Source organism: Protopterus annectens, chromosome 8.part0, assembly GCF_019279795.1.
Source record: "Protopterus annectens isolate FY-2018-M chromosome 8.part0, PAN1.0, whole genome shotgun sequence".
Taxonomy (NCBI): domain Eukaryota; kingdom Metazoa; phylum Chordata; order Ceratodontiformes; family Protopteridae; genus Protopterus; species Protopterus annectens.
In genome coordinates this window covers 1,684,700,999-1,684,721,761 of record NC_056741.1, presented here as the reverse complement: position 1 = coordinate 1,684,721,761, position 20,763 = coordinate 1,684,700,999, and positions in this window count along the sequence as shown.

Genomic DNA, 20,763 nt, shown 5'->3' with positions numbered 1-20,763 from the left:
TGGTGTTGTTGCATATCCATAAATCAAACTCCACTCATGCAACCCACACGCAAGGCCTCAACCTGGTCTATGACATTAATAGAACTTGTTACCAGGATAGATTTGTGTCCCAAAGACTCCCACATCTGTGAAATGCATCTATATTACATAACTGAACTTTTAAAAAGTTTGAACGTCATATGGTCGACACCATATGATCAAACTTTTAAAAGTTTGCAAATGTAATAAAAAAATAAATAAACCAAAGAAAACACCTACCTGAACAGTTTAAGCAGGGGGTCAAGCCCCTTTGCACCCCACACATGGGGGGCTGCATCCCCACACTCCCCTGCTCTTCAAATATACCAACTCCGAGATCACACTACAATGCAGAAAGGGAAATCTTCCCATTCTGCACTGTATGGAGCTCTCCGTTGAAATGTTTGAACTTTTAAAAGTTCGATCATGTGGTGTCGACCATATTTCGTTCAAACTTTTAAAAGTTCAACAACGTGATATAGACCCTGTGGAATAGACTCTCTCCATGTCAAGCAGAGTACCTCACTAGCCCTCTTTAAGAGGAACCTGGATGACTAGATGGGAAAAGAAAGTATACCCCTGGGATCCCACCTGTGTCCCAGCTAGACAGGGCTAACAGGTGCTGACTTTGTGGAAACATGGGCAAAATTCTTGGCTAGGTTTATAGAGGCCTCGGGGCCAATAGCCTAGTATCATCCAATGAACCTACTAACCTAAGTAAAGAACAGGAAATGTGGTTTGGGCAACAGTTAAGCTAAAGAAAGTGAAGTAGGAAAGGTCAGTTAGGGTTTCAAAAAGTATAGGCAGGGCAGTACCATATATAATCTACTTTCTCCCTCCAGTGACAATTGAAAAGTATTTTCCTCACTCTAGATGGAAAACATAAAGGTAACTGAATTCTGATTTCACAAACATATGCTATCCATTTACAGGAAAAAGTTAGATATTACAGACAGGAAAACAAGTATGCTGCCATCTTGGACAGTAAAGGAAAACATTAGAAGGTACCTGTACTTTTCATACCAACGTATTTCAGGTTATCCAAAATAGCTGACAATTTGAATACAGTAAAATCACATACCATAATATTAACCTTTGCTCTTTTTATCCCTGCCTTTGTATAATCCCTTGGTCATCATAAAGGGGGAAAAATAAAATGAAAATCTATAGAACTCAGAAATGTTTATGTGGCCCCAGTATCTAAGGTACAGGGCTTTTGCAGTATTTGTTATAATTCTTTTTATTTCTTTACTCAGAAAAGTTTGGTGTATCTCTATAGTGTTGTTGGGGTAATATCCAATGAAAGCCATAAGTAACACCATGATCTGAGCCCTATTTTTAAGGGGGTGCACTGGATCCAGAACTGTGGTCAGATTTGTGCTGAAAAACTCTAAAGCAAAGGTGGGTTCACAGCTGGCATACAGGGGAGTCCAAGCTATAGCACTTAGTGTTGTATTGAGACTTCATAGCTTATTATTAGGAAAAGCTCTTCCTTCAATCATTTCAGGATTTTTTATATGTTCTCAGTGACCAAATGGATTTAATAATTGAGTGGTCACTCAGAGCCTTGGAGGGTATTTCATTGTGAATGTTGGTCATTATTATGTCAATTGTGGAGGTAGAGCCAGTTCTTGTATTGGTTCATATAGGAACTTCTGTTATTTGGGTCAGGCTGAAATGCTGTAACATTTTGTTCAGAGACAATGAGACTTTACCAATAGCAGTGATATTGAAATCACCAAAAATAACTGTGCTGTTATGTATGCCTTTAGAGAACATATAGTGTAAAGCTTTTTTGTAAAACAGAGACACAGGAGGGTGGGGGTGTAAACTATGGTAATCCACATGTGAGTATGCCCACCTAATGTAAAGTGAGGGAGTACCCAGTTGGTAATCTGGTTGTCTGTAGAATGAAAATTAGTCCAATCCACAACTGTAATTGAGGTGTTCCTTTTGATTAGAAACTGAAACACCGATACAGCTCTAGAACATAATGATAAGTGAATAAAGGGGAACAGATCTAGGGCCTTGCATGTTTTAACTTTATACAGATATAGTTATAGATGCAGATATAGTAGCTGTCCTACATGAAAGTAGAGGGATAGCAAACATCTTTGAACTAGATTTCTGATATAGCAAGAATATGGGGATTTCCTGTTACCAGCCATGCTTCAAGACAGGTCCATTCATTACTAAGACTGCATGCATTAGGACAAACAATTTTAAGATTGCTATTTCTGATCTGATAGGTGATTAAGTTTTGTAACTGAACGATGAATTGAGGTGGTCCTGGGCTTGAGTTGATATTTCCTGATCATATACATTTCAGTAGGAGATGGTGAAGTTTTGAGAGAAGACTCTTGTTTTTTTTGGGATGGGGATTGGTAACCTTTGTAGGAGGATGGATTGTAATAACTGTTTCATAGTAGCTGTGATGCCCACCACTTCAACCAATATTTGGTAGCCGCCAATATGTGTCATCCCTATGCTGAGCAAGTAATTATGGAGATTTTAAATCTCTTTAAGATTTAATTTTCACACACACACACACACACACACACACACACACACACACACACACACACACACACACACACACTCACACTCACACCTGAGAAAGGCTGGCACAGATTACCTGCGCTACCAACTTTGCCCATTCTAATTGGTAGACTCACTGCCACCAGTCAGTTACTATAAGGCTCTTCAAAGGGTATCAAATTACACAGTGCAATATTAATACTAATACAAATGGTAGTAGAGGACCAAAATAGCTAGGCCTTCTGGAGTGGCCCACATAGTGTGACCATACTCTCAAAGGTTAGGTACTTTCTACAAGGATCAGCCACAATAAAAGTTTTAAATATATTTAATAATAAATAACAAAAGAGTATGAAAATACTGAATATAGATTAACAGTAAGCCACAGAGTTTAGTTCACAGGAAATATTGAAAAGAACATTCATGGACAGACTCAGACAAATAAAGAAAAACAATATTTCAAATAAGCTTCACTATATTCTTGACTAATCTAAAATAATCATTGCTCCCTAATTAAGTAACTTACTACCACAAGGCAAGATGCTGTGGGTGAGGGTCTTTCTAGTCAGGCTTCCAAACAGAATACTCTGTACTCTTAGATTACTCCCTGTAAAATATAATATCCAAGATGACTTGCAGAATGACCTCATCTGGTCACCTGACTCTATGTTCCTACAGTATCTCCATTTGAGGTTTGAGACAGGCGTTTAGCAGACTGCTACAATACACATTTAGAGCCTTTATGGCAGTGCCTGGGATCTCTCCTCTTTTCACTGAGCTAATGGGCAAAGGCTCCTCTCTAGACCCATCATCTCTGGCCCTATTCAGCACTGTAGGGTACCTTTAAATGGTTTAACAGCTCATTTACATTTCCGTTATTTTTCATAACGTTAACCTCTGCTGTGGCAGTATCCTCTATTAAAACATATACATTTAATTAATCTACAATAACACAAGTACATTTCTCTTCATTTCAGCAGGGTACACTGTTGATACATTTCAACACAAGCCAAGCTCACAAATACGTTTTTAGTAAAGGCATCTGTACCAAATCAGTTTAATATACAAATGACATACAGTTCTAATACATTTGTACCACAAGCATCTTGTATAAATCAGTTTGATATTCAAAAGACATATCATTCTTTACAAAACTCCAGCTGGCTATGGTGACTAGGGTTGTCAACTTTTCATGGCAAAAATTCTGGACATGTACATGAAAGCAAAATGCGTACCCCCCCACGCATGCCCCCCCATGCATGCGGTACTCCCACACACGCAGCCATTACGGTGACCCATTACTTGGCTATCTCTCCATTTCTCCCCAGTTGCCACAAATACTGTTCAAAACTCTATCTGCATACTGTTTTCTGCTTTACTTCTATAATGATTACAGATACTTGGATTTAATGTAAAACTTTTATTTTGAATTTTACAGCACAAACACATAGACATTTGCTAAACAAGCAATACAGTCTCTCATAAACAGACATATCTTTAATACTTTTTTGCCTTTAAAACTCACATTCACTGAAACAGCATTGAAACCTACATTCAAAGAAAATGCATCTGGCCAGTGGTGGATTAAGTTTACCTTTGGGTTTTTTCAAATCAGAGGCCCCTTGCACACATTTTTAAAGCCAAGCAAAAGTTCTTTGATTCACCTTCCTGATTGTATTAAATTGTAATACATAATAACAGCTAGCAGGCATGAATTAGTAGCCATCACAGCTTTAAGACTGGTACGCTCATGTAGAATCTCTAATGAAATAAAACTGGCATATTACTGATATACTTAAATAGCAGAATTGCTGTAATCATAATAATGTCAAGTTATATGCAACTGCCCTAGTGTAAGGAAGGAGTTAATATGGGTGCCAGAAGCTTCTGAAGGGTGGGAAGGGACAGAGGGCAAGAGGAGCACTTACTGATTTAAAAAACGTAGCATTTTTAAGCTATTTGCTACCATTACAGAAGCCTATAACTGATAGAAGCTGTATAGTGTCAGTATGAGATGAATTAACAATGACAGCATAGAAATTTCATGCAAAAATGCAAGTAAAGGTAGCGCTGAATTTTGTTGCTGTATTATCCAGTAGCATCAGTGATGAGATTAGCACAGCATGGCATTTGAAACCATCCATTGCTTTAGCCTATATCATGGTCTGCTGCTGAGAGTGGTTTATGAAGCCTTCCTCAGTAAGTTGTGGGTTTGAGTAAGCCAGTCATAATATCATCATTTACAATTTTTGAATACAAAAATAGCGTCAACGAGTCAGGATCACAACCAAGTTGTTGAGTTTAACGCACTTTATTGAAATTTAACGTTTTCGCCTCTGCCACTGCAGAAGCTTCTTCAGAAAAACAAGAAATACAAGAAAAAAAGCGCCAACATTTTAAAATTTATACACTTACAGAGCAACGTGATGTCACTTCCTTAGTTACGTTGTGACTAAATCATTAGCCAAACTAGATACTTAGTAACACTATAACTAAGTAAAAGCAGGCATTGCCCGTATTTTAACAAAGTTAAAAAATTTCACATCAAGTGGATCACTCATAAAAGTACTTCTACCCTATCAAATTAAGTTAGTTTAAAACATAAGAAACAGGTTTAATATGCATCCACAATTATAAAATAAAGAACACATTCATATTTACATCACTAATATTAAAACTAAATAGCCCTGACCATAGGCCACAGCAATAAAAAGACAAGTCCATTCAAACATATTTTAACAACATATTAACCCTAACACGCTGTCCTATCTCAAATAACTTCTGTACCTTAGGACAGAAGAGATATTGCAGCACTCATTTAAGCCAGGGTAAGAAAAAGCATCTAACAGAATTTGCCACTCGAGCTCTTTGGTTTCCAAAATGAGGGACTGGGGACCCCCCCTAATCCCCATAGTGATATGGTCGATCCCCATGAAGTGAAAACTATGTCCCATGTGGTTCAAGATATGTTTTGATAGAGCATTATCACTTTTCTTGTTCTTAATGGCATAACAGTGTTGATAGATGCGGTCCCGTAACCTATGGTCCATTTTCCCTATATAAAACCCGGGGCAACAGTCACAAAAGGCAGCATAAACCACAGATTTTGTATTGCAGTTTATCCTAGAATTGATGGTGTATTTCTTATCCCTAATAGTGAACGAGCTCCCTGTTTTGAGAAATCTACACCTGTTACAAGCCCCACAAATTGATGTACCACATTGTCTTGTGGAGGAATTACCCAATCTACATCTCTGCAGGAGTTCTTTTAAGTTACTACCCCTCCTGTAAACAATAGAAGGGTATGTACCCAGTGTATTTGATAATGTAGAGTTGTTTTGAATGAAGTACCAATTCTTTTTAATTACAGAACACAAGTCCCCCACACACCTAAAGTACGTAGTGACCAGACTTGTCTTGAAGTCAGCCTCTTTTGAACCTTCATTGGTGTCAGTATTAACAGTCAAGGTAATATTTGTTATAAAATCTGTCCCATCATCAATCATTTGGGAAGAGACCTGTTCATTATTATTTAATAAAGGTTGGTAAAGACCATTGTCCCTTTTTAAAGAAACCTCCTCAATCAAGTCATCAATCAAATCTACTGGGTATCCTCTATTCATAAACATTACTTTCAAAGTGGTACATTCAAGATCAAATGCTTGGATTGTACTGCACATCCGCACCGCTCTGACTAATTGTCCCTTAACAATTGATCTTTTTTGTTTCGGTGGGTGGTTACTGGAGAAGTGCAACAAGGAGTTACAGTAGGTTGGTTTCCTATGAATACATGACTGGAACCGGTTGTTACTCAAATCTTTTACCAACTTCACATCGAGATAATCAATTTCTTTTGTTGAGAAATGGTAAGCAAATTTCAAGAATGAAGTAGTCTCATTCATGTAGTTAATGAGATCTACTATGACCTCTTCGCCCCCTTGAACTAAAATGAACACGTCGTCTAGAAAGCGTGTGTAATATTTTATAATGTTTTTGAACCTTAGATTGTTTAGGAGGAATGTTTTCTCCCAGTAAGCGACAAAGAGATTCACTACACTACCCCCACAGGGAGAGCCCATGGCAATCCCTTGTTTCTGGAGGTAGTAGCGTTCATCAAAAAGGAAAAAGTTAGATGACAATACAATGTCCAATAACTGAGTCACAACCGCTATGTCATCCTTGGGGGCATTGAAGCTCGTCAACATCAACTCGACCCATTCTACCGCTTCTTGGTGTGGTATAGAAGTGTAAAGATCAACCACAGCAATGGTTAAAAAATTAAATGATGGGTCGAATTTTATATCATTAATAGATTTCGGGAAAGACCAGGAATCCTTGCAAATTTCGGGAATTAACTGCAGATATTTAGATATTATGCTGTCAATCAATCTAGAACATGGGTGGGTGATAGAACATCTCCCATCCACTAAGGCTCGCATCGGTGGATTAACCAAGTCCTTATGTATTTTAGGGATCCCAAACATGACTGGTACCTTAGGGAAAGAGATGTTAATGAAGTTATACGTGTCAATATCAATCTTCCCTTCAATAAACAAATCCCTAAAGTACCCTTTAATCTTGTTTTGGGTCCTTACCATCTCATTTAAGGAAGAGCATTCGTAAGCAGTAGAGTTCAACACTGACAACATTCTCCTGTTGTAATCAGCTTTATCAAAGATGACTAAACCCCCTCCTTTATCGGGTTTCATTACCCTTACTGACATCCCACATAAATTGTTTAGAGCCATCATTTGGTCAAACGAAATGTTACTCCGGTTATCAAACCATTTTATAGAACCAAATAAATGTCTAAGGTCCAATTCACAAACACTCTCAAAAATATGTAAATTGGGATGCAGAGGAGGATTAAATGTGCTGGACAATTTAAGAGTAGGTCTCACACTTTGTGTTTCATTATTGAAAAAAACTTTTAAATTCAGTCTACGCACAAAACATTTCAAATCAATCAGTGTTTTCGCTAAACTGAGCTTCTGGTCTGGAACGAAAGAGAAACCATTAGCCAGTAGTTCTATCAAGTCATTGTTGATAGAAATGTTAGAAAAGTTATAAACATTAAAGTCACCTTTGGTGTTGACAAAAATGGCAGGTTGGCTCAAGTCTACTGAAGGACCACCATCCTGTTCATTTACTACTGCTATTTGTTCCAGTTCTTTTGATGCTGATGGCAGTTGTTCTTGCCCCCTAAAAAAGGTCTCTGTTGGGTCTTGTTAATAGAGTTGCCATTATTGTTCTGATAATTGGCTTTTATCCTACTGCTCCTCCTTAGTTCCTGGGACAATGTACCCTCCCCGTTATCACCTGGGTGGTCACCATTGTCCAAAGGATCATATGGCGTATCTGTAGAGGCTAAAACACCTCTGTTATTGATCCCCTTATTTTGGTTACCATTGTTAAGTTTATTTTTGAAAAGGTTGGGGTAAGCAAGACCAATTTGGTAGGCTTGCCTATCCCTTACCAACTTTTTTGATTTATTGAATTTCAACTTGAACAGTAGAGCATCGATGCTCGAGAAAATGCGATTATAATCATACTTGTATCGCATAAAGTTAGTATCTGTTTTTATGGACTCATCTAGTTGTCCAGTCTCAGTCAAAAGGCTACTTATGTGGTTGTTATAGTGTTTGATCATTAGTTCCAATAGCTCAAGCCCCTGTCGGTTAAAAAGAGCCATTAAATCGTCGGAAAATGCCAAATCATTAAACAATCCAGTAGGTGTAAAAGAATTTCTTAATCCTTTAGGTATAATTTTTTCCGTTAGGCATTGCTGGAAGTAAGCAACCTCAAGTTGCAACTTTTTAATCCTGAGAATTTTACCATCCAAAATTTTTAATTTGTCTGAAATATTGTCTACATAGTTACCCGCAGATTCAGAGCCAAGGATCGGTGGACCCACCAATGAAGAAGGGCTAAAAGCAAATGCTTCCAAATTCCCAGCCCATTTGGTAAATTGTGGCACACCAATAAATCCAACATTATTATCAAAAGTAGATCCAGCTAGATGTAACCCCGAGGAAGCAGGGTTAGTGACAGGAGACCGAACAGTTTGGATCCTGTCATTGGAACCTATTACTGGGTTCCTAAATCCGTTCCCACCACGGTCATGCGTGTTGTTCATCCCTGCAAAGGCACCAACTCTCAGGGCTGAAAAAGAATTTTCCAAGCTCGTACTGCCCACTGTACTGCAAGCATGAGGAACCTGACCAGCTGGAATAGGCAACGAATTCCCATTCAATACGAAATTGCTAACAGGCAAAACTCCTACATTGTTCACCTGTGGTGTTAGCGCTTCTTTCTTTTCTATATTGTCCAAATGCTTATTCATGCTATCAAGCCGCTGGTTGAGCGAAAGCAGGAGCTCCTGAATGCTAAGAGGTTCATCGGTATTACCCGCAGTCTCTGAACCGAAAATGTTGGGTGTCCTTGGACTCGTAGAGACACCAGACAACATACTAGCGAAAGGAACACGGAAGAAACTGTTGAATACAAAAATAGCGTCAACGACTCAGGATCACCACCAAGTTGTTGAGTTTAACGCACTTTATTGAAATTTAACATTTTCGCCTCCGCCACTGCAGAAGCTTCTTCAGAAAAACAAGAAATACAAGAAAAAAGCGCCAACATTTTAAAATTTATACACTTACAGAGCAACGTGATGTCACTTCCTTAGTTAAGTTGTGACTAAATCATTAGCCAAACTAGATACTTAGTAACAGTATAACTAAGTAAAAGCAGATAACGGGGAGGGTACATCGTCCCAGGAACTAAGGAGGAGCAGTAGGATAAAAGCCAATTATCAGAACAATAACGGCAACCCTATTAACAAGACCCAACAGAGGCCTTTTTTAGGGGGCAAGAACAACTGCCATCAGCATCAAAAGAACTGGAACAAATAGCAGTAGTAAATGAACAGGATGGTGGTCCTTCAGTAGACTTGAGCCAACCTGCCATTTCTGTCAACACCAAAGGTGACTTTAATGTTTATAACTTTTCTAACATTTCTATCAACAATGATTTGGTAGAACTACTGGCTAATGGTTTCTCTTTCGTTCCAGACCAGAAGCTCAGTTTAGCGAAAACACTGATTGATTTGAAATGTTTTGTGCGTAGACTGAATTTAAAAGTTTTTTTCAATAATGAAACACAAAGTGTGAGACCTACTCTTAAATTGTCCAGCACATTTAATCCTCCTCTGCATCCCAATTTACATATTTTTGAGAGTGTTTGTGAATTGTACCTTAGACATTTATTTGGTTCTATAAAATGGTTTGATAACCGGAGTAACATTTCGTTTGACCAAATGATGGCTCTAAACAATTTATGTGGGATGTCAGTAAGGGTAATGAAACCCAATAAAGGAGGGGGTTTAGTCATCTTTGATAAAGCTGATTACAACAGGAGAATGTTGTCAGTGTTGAACTCTACTGCTTACGAATGCTCTTCCTTAAATTAGATGGTAGGGACCCAAAACAGGATTAAAGGGTACTTTAGGGATTTGTTTATTGAAGGGAAGATTGATATTGACACGTATAACTTCATTAACATCTCTTTCCCAAAGGTACCAGTCATGTTTGGGATCCCTAAAATACATAAGGACTTGGTTAATCCACCGATGCGAGCCTTAGTGGATGGGAGATGTTCTATCACCCACCCATGTTCTAGATTGATTGACAGCATAATATCTAAATATCTGCGGTTAATTCCTGAAATTTGCAAGGATTCCTGGTCTTTCCTGAAATCTATTAATGATATAAAATTCGACCCGTTATTTAATTTTTTAACCATTGATGTGGTTGAACTTTACACCTCTATACCACACCAAGAAGCGGTAGAATGGGTCGAGTTGATGTTGACGAGCTTCAATGCCCCCAAGGATGACATAGCGGTTGTGGCTCAGTTATTGGACATTGTATTGTCATCTAACTTTTTCCTTTTTGATGAACGCTACTACCTCCAGAAACAAGGGATTGCCATGGGCTCTCCCTGTGGGGGTAGTGTAGCGAATCTCTTTGTCGTTTACTGGGAGAAAACATTCCTCCTAAACAATCTAAGGTTCAAAAACATTATAAAATATTACATGCGCTTTCTAGATGACGTGTTCATTTTAGTTCAAGGGGGCGAAGAGGTCGTAGTAGATCTCATTAACTACATGAATGAGACTACTTCATTCTTGAAATTTACTTACCATTTCTCAACAAACTAAATTGATTATCTCGATGTGAAGTTGGTAAAAGATTTGAGTAACAACTGGTTCCAGTCATGTATTCATAGGAAACCAACCTACTGTAACTCCTTGTTGCACTTCTCCAGTAACCACCCACCGAAACAAAAGAGATCAATTGTTAAGGGACAATTAGTCAGAGCGGTGCGGATGTGCAGTACAATCCAAGCATTTGATCTTGAATGTGCCACTTTGAAAGTAATGTTTATGAATAGAGGATACCCAGTAGATTTGATTGATGACTTGATTGAGGAGGTTTCTTTAAAAAGGGACAATGGTCTTTACCAACCTTTATTAAATAATAATGAACAGGTCTCTTCCCAAATGATTGATGATGGGACAGATTTTATAACAAATATTACCTTGACTGTTAATACTGACACCAATGAAGGTTCAAAAGAGGCTGACTTCAAGACAAGTCTGGTCACTACGTACTTTAGGTGTGTGGGGGACTTGTGTTCTATAATTAAAAAGAATTGGTACTTCATTCAAAACAACTCTACATTATCAAATACACTGGGTACATACCCTTCTATTGTTTACAGGAGGGGTAGTAACTTAAAAGAACTCCTGCAGAGATGTAGATTGGGTAATTCCTCCACAAGACAATGTGGTACATCAATTTGTGGGGCTTGTAACAGGTGTAGATTTCTCAAAACAGGGAGCTCGTTCACTATTAGGGATAAGAAATACACCATCAATTCTAGGATAAACTGCAATACAAAATCTGTGGTTTATGCTGCCTTTTGTGACTGTTGCCCCGGGTTTTATATAGGGAAAACGGACCGTAGGTTACGGGACCGCATCTATCAACACTGTTATGCCATTAAGAACAAGAAAAGTGATAATGCTCTATCAAAACATATCTTGAACCACATGGGACATAGTTTTCACTTCATGGGGATCGACCATATCACTATGCGGATTAGGGGGGGTCCCCAGTCCCTCATTTTGGAAACCAAAGAGCTCGAGTGGCAAATTCTGTTAGATGCTTTTTCTTACCCTGGCTTAAATGAGTGCTGCAATATCTCTTCTGTCCTAAAGTACAGAAGTTATTTGAGATAGGACAGCATGTTAGGGTTAATATGTTGTTAAAATATGTTTGAATGGACTTGTCTTTTTATTGCTGTGGCCTATGGTCAGGGCTAGTTTTAGTATTAGTGATGTAAATATGAATTTGTTCTTTATTTTATAATTGTGGATGCATATTAAACCTGTTTCTTATGTTTTAAACTAACTTAATTTGATAGGGTAGAAGTACTTTTATGAGTGATCCACTTGATGTGAAATTTTTTAACTTTGTTAAAATACGGGCAATGCCTGCTTTTACTTAGTTATACTGTTACTAAGTATCCAGTTTGGCTAATGATTTAGTCACAACGTAACTAAGGAAGTGACATCACGTTGCTCTGTAAGTGTATAAATTTTAAAATGTTGGCACTTTTTTCTTGTATTTCTTGTTTTTCTGAAGAAGCTTCTGCAGTGGCGGAGGCGAAAACGTTAAATTTCAATAAAGTGCGTTAAACTCAACAACTTGATGGTGATCCTGACTCGTTGACGCTATTTTTGTATTCAACAGTTTCTTCCGTGATCATTTACAATTTGGAATAAGACAATTAATCCAGGCAGAAATGTTTAACACAGATTGCATCTTTGCAAAAACTAACTAAAATTCCCAGAATCACACAACTGAGAGACATGAATAAGCTGCAGCCTAGTGATGGAGATAAGCTAAAATTTCAGGCTGTAATATGATCATAGATATGAAAAGCACTTTTTGTTAGGCTGCTCATCACCTGAGCCATTACATACTTGGTAGAAATGGCTTGCAGCAAAAACACTTTGTACTGTGCAGATCTATATTCCTCTTATGAGGTCTGTAAACAACCAGTGCCAAACTACAGCAGGACAAGCTTTCTGAAACATTGGATTTACTAGTAAGAGTATTAGAGTAAAAATATACTCTTGGATGATGATATAAAAATTTACTCCTGGAATAAGGACTTTTTGCAAATATATTTTGAACATTAGTCTCACCTGGCCTTGTGCGCAGATGTTAAATACTCACAGCCAGAAAATGGACACTGTGGCCTTCTGACAGGTCTTCATAAGAAGTTTACAATAAAAAAAATCAGGGAATTCAGATAGAATTTTGGGGAGACACACTTATTAATGCCATTCCAACTCCAAGTATTTGAATGCATTTCAGTTCTAATATACATGTCAGAACAATGTTTGCATTAGTAGGTAGAGTCCAGTGCTCTCATACACACCCTGTATGCAGTAACAGAAATGTTGTCTTGAATAGTGAAAGAAAATAATTTTTTACTTCTGGTCTAATAAGAACTTAGTGCACATATATATTATGAATATGACTTTTGTACTGCCTTGTGAGTAATGGTCATCTACCCCCTAAGTAAAAACTGGGTATATTGCCTGGCTGTGGCAACACAATCCTCTAAAATATTGGATATGTTAACCGTATGAAGATGGTCTTATGTTAGTTCCCTTAAACCAATTCACACTAAAAATCCAGAGAGTTTTAATAGGGTACTTGAGTACAAAACACCACATACATACTGTACCAGATGACTATGCATGCCCCTTTAGAGAGGGTACATCAGATGAGATGTGACAGTGAAGTCTTCACATAAATAAGATATCCATATTGATCTTTGACAGACACTGCTGCCCAACAAGCCTCATCAGTAATCAGGCAGAAGTAATGCTCTAGGTGCTCTTTTCATATATCAACTAACCCCTCAAAAATGGTAGATACTTTTCTGTACACTTCTGATTTCTCATTGATAAGTGAATGAAAACATATGGCTAATGTTCAACTTGCAGCTTTTAGACACACACACAAACACATTGCCCTCAACAAGCCTTATTATTTTTGACAGTGATGATGTGATGACAGTAGCAGCACCACTTGTTAGACTGTGTGTTAAATTTATAGTTGTAAACATTTTGCCAGTAAGCATTGAAACAAAACACATAAACCAATAATGACAAAACTGCCCAATTCAGAACATTTCAACCATAAATGGCCACTCATACTTCTGTCATTAAACTCCACCAATATCAGTCAATATGCACAATCTCTGCAGAAGTAAAACATCATCTAAATAATTCCACATTAAAGAGATCTGCAACTAATGAAAAGTTGCTGCTAGCAAACAATTTTATATTTCAGTGTTTCATGCTGCCCTTGAAGAATTGATTGCCTATGTTACATTAAAAAATGGTAAACTGCCGGTAATATTGCAATAGGAAATAGATGGCAAACTGAAAAAAGGTTCATAGTTACTACTAGGCATCATAGGAGGACATACTCAGGACTGCAGCACCCTGCCCCATTAAAATGCAACACAGTATGAGCTTGAGCAATCCATCTATATGCTGTGGGAGTAGAGCCCACACCCACAGCCTTCTACATCAATATACAGCAAGTATGCTTTGAACAGAGGAGTCTTACCTCAGTTAAAGGTTAAAGCTGAGGGAAAACAAAAAAAAAATGGAACTTGCATGTGCCGCAGTTGGATTAGAGAAAACTCAGAGCAAACACCAGCCAGACTTGTACTTTGCCTGGGGCTTTTCAGCATACAGTCCATCTTCTTTATAATTCAAATTCTGCACGCACGGAAGACAGTGAGTAGACAGACATAAACAGTCACAAAGACACTGCTTTCATCTTCTTGCACCCGGATGCAAAGGGTGTTCTTAAAGAAGAACACCCCTAAAAAAAATTTTATTTTTTTAAACTAAAAGAAAATGTGCACAGTGCACCATTTTTTTCCAGACAACACAGACATTTTCCATTCTTCCAGACAGTGTCCCTTAATTCTGGACAGTCCAGAAGAATTCTGGATGGTTGGCAACCCTAATTGGTGACACCTGCCCATATCATGACAGTAGCATAAGTGAGTTTATTGCTGGTATCACTCAGTTGATTGCATATTCTTATTTGTCAGTAGTGGGCTTGAGTAGGATTGGAGTTTTCCTAACATGGATGTGAAAGAGGCAGGGTTTCTGTAATGAGTAGACTGAAGGCCAAAGTCACAGACAAGATCATAAGACAGCATGCTAAAGAAAGCTGTTGAGAGATTAATAATTGGCATTATGAGTCTGCAAGATAGTTGTGGTTATAACTTCTATAGACAGAGAATGAATGAGAATATGTTAAAGGTATAACAGATAATATAAAAGGGCACCTGCAGGGTGAGTGAGGTGGTAAATGGAGAAAAAAGGGTTGATAGGAGTCTATGACAATAAATAATATAACAAGTCTTTTCCATCTTAATAAGAGGAGTTGTAAGGTTGGGTAAATGAAAACTCTCATCCTAAATTTTGCTAGTGCTTTAAATCCAGTGTATTCCACTCAATTAAAATGTAGAAACATCAGACATAAGACAGTATAATTTATCATATACAGAGGCTGTGTCAAGAAATGAAATGAAATTGCAGTCTATATTTTCAACCTAGACTATGAGGCAGAATAACTATAAATGCAGCCTGCCACCTAGGCTAGGAATATGGACAGATGATAGAAGGACCACAGCCTACCTGCCTCCAGTCTATGTGCATAGGCAAGTAGCACAGTCTATTGCTCATATAGGCTGTTGGCGTAGTGGTAGTATAGAGTATGAAATAGCTAGGAATAAAAAATGCAGTCTATTTTCACTTGGATAATAAAATAAATGCATCTGACAAGAGCTGACCTAGTTATTCAGATTTGGGAACTTATGTAGACAGTGACCTAACTTTTGATCAACACGTGCCATTTGTCATGAAAAAGTATTTCTATATTGCACATCTTAAAAACAAAGAGATTGTGTCAAGATTTTAGAAAGTCTGCAGAGGTGCTTTACTAAAAGGATACAAGGTCTGAATAATGTATCCTGCATGGACAGACCCAAAGCCCTATCAATATACTCTGTATCCTATAGACTGCTAAGAGATGACCTGTAACTGGCATTCAAGGCATCCTCCAACCCATTACTGATGGATTTACCGCACATTAGCAGGTCATATGGCAGCAGAAGTACTTGGACTAAGGCTTTAACCCCCTTCCGCAACATCAGTACAATGTTTTGGAGGGACAGGTTTATCTCACAAAGGATATCACTGCTCTGGAACAGAATGCGTACTCATATAAAGCTAAAGCTCATACTTGTCCATATTCAACAGCAACTTGGATCTATGGATGGGAAACAGAAACTATACCCTACAACTTCCTTTTGTACTATTAATGGACAGAAGCTGCTCCTAAATTTTTACCCCATACTTTAGTCTCCTCAAGTTATCTATTGTATGATTTCAATTATTCATATTAGGAGTAATGTATCCACCATATATATACACCAATCTAACATCAAATAGGATAGGTTAATTCAAGCAGAAAAAGGGAAATTGGATAGGCTTAAATGGCCTGCAAGGGTAGCTATCATAGTAATTACTTATGAACCTTTACTAAGAGCAGTTCTTGTAGGGAATAGTGGAGGAGTTATTTATGAATATATCTTTCAAGAATTTTTGAGAGAATATAATATTGCAATAGGATGAAAGTTAGAGACATCAGCAAAAATTTCACCTTATGAAGAGGGATAATAGGGGATTTTTTTCATAGTGAGGTTACATAGGATTCAATGATCTATTGCTAAGGACAGAGACTGGGTATGCTATGGCATTGGCAGCTATTTTTAGGTATTCAAGTTCATAGGTTCATACACCTAGGGGAAAGATAACAAGGGTCAGCAAGTGGAGTTTTGACTATTTTTGCAAATTGTCTCTGTCTAGAAGGGGCATAGGCACCAAGCCCAGACTGAATTTGTGATTTCTCATCTATTGGTCAAAACTGTACTTGAATATGGTCACGGAAGGGCTCTACTTCATGTGATTAGGAAGCTTATTCCAGAGAAGGGGGCAGCAGTCTCTGGGACACATTGTGTCTCTTTAGCATGATCTATTCATGGCAGACATCAGGTTTAAAACATTGGAGCAGGTAACTGTTGCTCTCCTACTTTGGACACAATAGAAGAGTCTTCGTGAGTTCTGTTTCAGCAGCTTTATTTTATATAAACACATCACAATTGAAGTTTACTGACTTTAACTTAAGTAACTTATATATAAACAAACTACTATGATCATGCATGCTCACTCTCTGGCTGCTCTCTCAAAATGATACTAGGAATAGCACATGCTTGGCATTTACATGCACACACACAGTCTTTGACATGCTTCTTAAAGACACAGCACACGGCATATACACTCTGATCTCCAGTAACCTTGTGCAGTAGGTTTTGTGAATATGCAACTTTTCCATCAGGGTGGGTCAGAGATTACCTTGTAGGTCAGGCACAGATCACCAGTTCAGTAAGCAATGGAAAACTGAATAGAGTGATAAGGCCTTTAATTGGTTTGCATACAACATGTTGGTTATACCCTGTATTTTTTTTTGGGTGAGAAACCTCTGAGGATACTCTAACTATTGCAGGTGCCTGGTGAGGTACATACCAAAGGGTACATTGTACTCAAATATTGGTCTGATGAGGTCCAAGTACAGTGTTACTGTGACACCATTAGATCTGGATACCATGCCTTTACTTAAATGTGGAGCCCCATAGAAGGATTTTTTTCACCACAGTGGGCACATGGTGATAAAAGTTCAGATTAGTATCTGAGTACTCAGATTTCTCACCATCGTGTCCGCTCTTATGGGAGTGCTATCATTGTTATAATTTGCAGGGGTATTTGATTTCCCAGAGGTTATTATTATGCACATTTTTGCTTATAGTTTGAGGCCATGGGTCTAACACCAATCATTAGTCTGCATCAGACCTTTCTGTGGGATATCAACATCATTTTTAGAGTTAGTGATTGCCCCCAACTTGCAGTTATCAGCAAACCCGGTTAGCCAAAGGTCATCTACATTTGCCTTGATATCTGAGAAGTATATTGCAAACAGAAAAGGGCCAGCACTGAGCACTGTGGTACTCCACTGGTGACTGGCCTCTTGCTGAATGTTGATTCCCCCACTCTAGCAAAATATCTCACATCTCTCATCTACATCTCTCTTCAAAAAACCCTCAAAGAACATCTGAAAATTCTCTGGCTTTGTCCCTTCTCTAAACCAGACTGAACCCTACTTTCACTCCTTATTTCTCTCATCTTGTTTTCAACCCGTATTCCTGTACCGTGTGCCCTCTACAAAAATTTTATATGCAAACCAAATATATACTAGCCAGTGTATTTTTTCCTTATTCTTTTTCTTCCATAACCTTCTCATGCCTCCATCTCTCTTTCTTTGGCCTAAATATTATTATCTTCAGAACTTGTGTGTATCTAAAATTGTTGTATCTTAAACTATGCTTTGACTCTATACCACTCTACTTAAATTGAATTTTTTCTTCCCATATAAGTTTAATTCTCCAATGTATTGCAATTTAAAAAAAATGGTCTAAGCATTGAAATTTATGTATAGTATTGTTTAAGTATAGTATTTTCTCTTTTTACCTGCTTGGAGCTTATCTCCCTGGGCCTCTACTGAAAATGGACATGTATCCAGCTAGACTAGCCCAGTCAACAAATGTAAAATAAATAAATAAATAAATATGTCCTAGTGAGTCATTTGGCTATCCATCCATTGACATTTTTATGAGTTTATCTATAATACCCAAGTGGGGTATTGTGTCCAATGCCTTGGCCAGGTCAAGGTAGGTGGTAAGCATAGTTTTACCCTTATCCATGGCCCCAAGGCCCTTAGGACCTTCTCAAAGAAGAATACTTGATTGAGCAGGCATGGCCTGTCTAGACAAAGCTGAACTGAGTTGTCTCTAGAGTCTGGAGACTTTCTATGTCATTGTTAATCAGGTCCATGATTATCCTTTCCATAGCCTTGCATCTGAGGCTAGTCAGACATATGGGTCAGTAGTTTCCTGGGTCAACTGATGGTCCCCCCTTGTGCAGAGGGATGACTTTTGTTGTGCTCCACTCTACTGGGACAACAGCCTATCTAGAGACTGTGGTTAACAGAGATCTGAGTGGCTCTGCTAGGTCATGTTTTAAGCTATTTAATAGACATTCTGGGATTTTGGCAGGACCCATTGATGTCATGTTTTTAGCTTTACAGAGTGCAGTAAGAATCTTTTATTTTGTGATAACAGGAAAAGAAATGGTAGGGGGTGTTTCATGGGGAGTGACTGAAGGTAATGAGGGTGTGAAATCTGAGCTGAATTTATTGGCCATCAAGTTTGCTATTTCTTCTGGCTGAGTATAGATAGTGCAGTCTACAGCCAACTAGGCACATTGTTGAGTGTTCCCTTTAAAATTTTAGAAATAAGTAAAAAATGTGTTGTGGTTATCCTTTGCTTAGGAGGCTATTTTAAGCTCATATTTAACTTTTGAAGATTTGACCAGTTCCCTGATTACCTGTTGAAACTTATGTGGGATATTTTCCTCTGTTATGCACCCTCCCACTTACTTCTAGATGGGAATTCAGGTACTGCTCTTTCTAGTCAGTGTTTAAGTAGATGTATGGGCCATTCTTTTATACTTCTGCATAGGTCTCAATGTTTTTGGGGTTAGGGGGAACTTTAAAATTACCTTTGCTATCACTTAATATTAGGTAATTTGCCTTGGAAAAATTCTTTAGGGTTTTAGGGTTTGATGGGGGCTCTATAGCTACATTTATTTCAAAGAAGACCAATTTATGAGACAATATTTCCAATTAGAACACTGAACTGGGGAGTGCAATGCTCCCAAATGTTTGTGAGTACTACGTCAAGGATATTTGAGACCTTAGTGGAAGCATTGACAAAGTCCAAGAATCTCTGACCCTGCATGTTAGTGGTCATATATGTTTCCCAGTTTTTGGAGGGGTAGTTAAAATCCCACATTACCTTTCTGTAACCTTGAACCATGTGTCTGTAACTGCACAGACATCACTATGTTGGTCTGAAGGGTAAGTGATTCTAGTGACTTGAGGTTTGTGGAGTGGTTTTCATGGTTCATGGTTGAGTACTTGTAGCTAGCGATGATATGGTTGTGATTTTGCCTATGGTCACCTGGACATGGAGTAGCTCAAGTGATTCATCTTGCTTGATGAATCTATTGGTGTGACTGTTTTTTTATGTAAATGAAGACACCTCCTCCTTTCATGTTTTTCTTTTCAGAGAGTGGTCTGAATGTATGATAATCATTATAGCCTTGTATTGTTGGGGTGCTCTCCACAGCCTTGAACCACATGTCTGTAACTGCACAGACATCAGCATTCTCCAGTGTGAGCAGAGTTCCCAGGGAGCACAGTTTCTTGTCAAGACTCCTAGCATTGAGCAACAGTACCTTCAGCTTGCTATTAGAAGCATTTGTTATGTTGGTAGGTCTGTTGGTTTTGCACTTCCAAAAAAGGCACTGTGGGGTGGCTAATTCCTTGGACAGTATTGGAATGCCTAGCACTTACAGGTGCAGACCATCTCTGGCAAAGCAGGGTGGTCTGTCGATCGTGTCTTCCTAGGCTGACAAATACTGGATCTCCTTGGAATGTCACCAGTAGCTAAGACAATTATTGAAGTCAATTTTCGGTTTGCATTTTGGTATCTTTCGTGGTGAGGGTAGAATGCTGCTCAATGTGAGGCTCATACCAGTCTGCAACAGGCATTCAAAGAGACTCATCATGTCTCCCTTCATATAGTCAAGAGAGGTAAGTCTCAGGTCGTTCACACCCAGATGCATTATGACTGAGTCATACTGGTACTTGTGGTTAAGTGAACTGAGTACCTGAATGATCTGGCAAATTCTAGCCCCCGACAAGCAGCTGATTTTAATCCATCCTGGGTGAGGGGGGTATCAGTATGTCTTACAGTGGAGTCTCTTATGACTAAGATGTTTAGAATATCTGGTGTTTTGCCTTAGGGGCTTGCTTGATGACATATTGTGAAGTGTACTTTTATGTTGAATGGTTGGTGTTT